This window comes from Tupaia chinensis, unplaced genomic scaffold (genome assembly GCF_000334495.1).
Source record: "Tupaia chinensis unplaced genomic scaffold, TupChi_1.0 Scaffold139971_1, whole genome shotgun sequence".
NCBI classification, from domain to species: domain Eukaryota; kingdom Metazoa; phylum Chordata; class Mammalia; order Scandentia; family Tupaiidae; genus Tupaia; species Tupaia belangeri.
In genome coordinates, this window is record NW_006199850.1 from 1 (window position 1) to 2,872 (window position 2,872).

Below are 2,872 nucleotides of genomic sequence, written 5' to 3' on the forward strand. Positions count from 1 at the left end.
AACATGGAAGGACATCTGATGTTCTTGGATTAGAAGAATTAATATTACCGAGATGTCAATTCTATACAACACAAATTAATCTACTTTTAATAATGCAATCACAATCAAATTACCAGAGATATTCTTTAAAGAATTAAAAAGAAAAAAAACTATCATAGGGACTGGCATGTGACAAGGTGGTTAAGGGTGCTGGACTCCCACATGGTCAACTGTGGTTCAAGTCTTGTACCTGGCAACTGGTGACTTGCTTTCTTACTCTCTCTCCCTGCTCTCTGGTCAAATTAAGATAAATAAATAAAGTAGTTCTTTAAGAAAAAACTATCATAGAATTTGTCTGGAATCGTAAAAGACCCCATATTGCCAAATCAATACTGCACAAAAAGAGGGGAGTAAGAGGCATCTCACTTCCTGACCCCAAATTATATTACAAAGCTGTTATAACCAAAACAACATGGTACTGGGACAAAAACAGGCATGTAGACAAATGGAACAGAATAGAGATCCTAGAAATAAACCTCAACACAGACAGCAAATTATTTTTGACAGAGAGTACCAGCCATGTCAGGGAGAAGAAAAATCTCTTCTGCAAATGGCACTGAAAAACTGGGTATACATCTGCAGAAAAATGAAACTGGACCCTATCTCTCACCATTGACAAAAATTGATGCAAAATTGGTCAGAGATCTAAATGTACAATCTCAAACTATAAAACTACCAGGAATTGTTTTTACCATTGCCTGGATAATCAACCAAAAGAAAGCTGCACATAGTCTGTGAACTGCATTCTGCTGTTAGAAACTGTGTTTTCCTTCTATTTAATACATGGGCCATCAGGAGAAAATGTGACACACTAGCGGTAAACTCACTCAGATGTCATCAAGTACAAATTAACCACATGATAAACAGGTGTCAGAGCCTGGGAGTAATCAGTGTAATAGGTTGACTCTTCTGCCTAGAAACTTTCCTTTCTATAGAACTTTTAATAATAAAAGATGAAGATATCTCCCAAATACTAAAAGTGAGGAGAATGAGATACTTACCTGCAAATGTACCATGTGGAATGGCTCTTTTTCAAGACAGCTACTGATGAAAGGAGGTACAGTCATTCCTACTTTTTCAGCATTGTGTTCTCTATACTGTCTTCTTGAGAGAGCTCTCAGAGGTTTCCACACTTCATGGTTACTAGCTGGCCCGCCTCCGGTGGATCATTCTTAAACCAGAGCAGAAGCTACTCGCTGTCCTCATAGGCAGGGACATAAGGAAATAGTGGCAGGCATTTCCTCCTAACAAGAAGGAACTATTGAAGGAAAGTGTGAGGAAGAACAAGTGGAAGTTCCTCCTTGGTTTGAGCAGTTTGGGATTGTTATTCACAGTGTTTTATTTTACTCTCCTGGAAGTGAGTCCAGTCACAGGAAGGAACAAACTATTATTGGACAAAGAGCACTTTAGACTTTTATCAGAACTGGAATGTGAAATGTGGATGGAAGGATTTAAAAACGGTATGCTAACAGAGGAAGACACAGTATGTCTGGCTGTTAAAGAAGTGATCTATCATTTGATTAAATGTAATAAGATATTTCAGGGATATCTGAGACCAGTTGGGTTGTTCATGGTCAGTTCCCCAGTTGTAAATGCCTTTGTGTTACCGAGTGGGCACATATTTATTTTCAAAGGTCTATAAAGAGCATAACTGATGTTCATCAGCTATTCTTCCTTCTGGGCCCAGAGACGGCACATGCAATGCTTGGACATGCTGCAGAAAAGGCTAGCTTGGGTCATTTGTTGGATTTCCTAGGTATGATTTTTCTCACAATGATTTGGGCCATTTGTCCTCAAGATAGTTTGGCACTTTTGGGCCAGTGGATCCAGTCTAGATTGCAGGAGGATATGTTTCATAACATGGGAGGCTGAAGCTGACAAAATCAGACTACAGCTGCTGCAGAGGCCTATGTGGATGTAAGAGCCAGTTCAGTGTTTTGGCAGCAGATGGAGTTTGTGGAGACCCTTTGTGGCTGTCCCAAGTTCCCTGAATGGTTATCTGCACACCCTTCTCACAGAAATTGAGCTGGCTATGTGCCCCAGGCTCACAAAATTACAGGGATTTGTCATGGCCCACCTCTTTCTGGACCAGACACTCAGTTACTATTCAAACTCAATGTGAATCATTTTTTTGAAGAATCAGAGAAAGAAGACCCAAATAACACTGCTAAGAAACAGAAAATGGATATTCTTCCCATTCAAAAACAGGAGCAAATACCGTTAACATACATAGTTGAGAAAAGAACTGGCAGTTGAATTAAAATTTATGAGACACAAGATATATGAAGAATGCAGCAATCATTATTTTTATGGTTTTTAAAAAATGATGTTTGAAATACAAATATGGATATTCAGGGTCAAATCATGTATATTACAAATATAATCTAAATCCTTCTACATAGTTGTCATGAAATATTGATGTATTTTAATCTTTTAAAATATCTTCAATGAGGAAAATGGCACAGAATAAACATTCATTACTTAATAAAAAAAACTGTAAAACTACTGGTGGGAACAAGGGAGACACTTGCAGACATCGGTGCTGGCAAAGACTTTTTAAAAAAGACCCCCAAAGGGTAGACAATCCTAAAAATAGACAAGTGGGATTACATCAGTTTAAAAAGCTTCTGTACAGAAAAAAATAATAAAAACTAGAGTGACGATACAATCCTTGGAATGGGAAAATGTATTTGCAAACTCTCCCTCGGATAGGGAATTGATAACCAAAATATACAGAAAACTCAAGCAGCTTACCTGCACGAAAATAATCAATCCAATTAAAAGGTGGGCAAATGAGCTGAACAGACAACCCTCTAAAAAAGACATACAAGGG

The 2,872-nt window shown here is 38.0% G+C and overlaps 1 pseudogene; it reads left to right on the forward strand.

Annotated features, from left to right (window-relative positions):
- The first annotated feature begins 906 nt into the window (after nt 1–906).
- On the forward strand, nt 907–2,295 carry LOC102487785 (metalloendopeptidase OMA1, mitochondrial pseudogene; annotated as a pseudogene).
- Nucleotides 2,296–2,872: the final 577 nt, after the last annotated feature.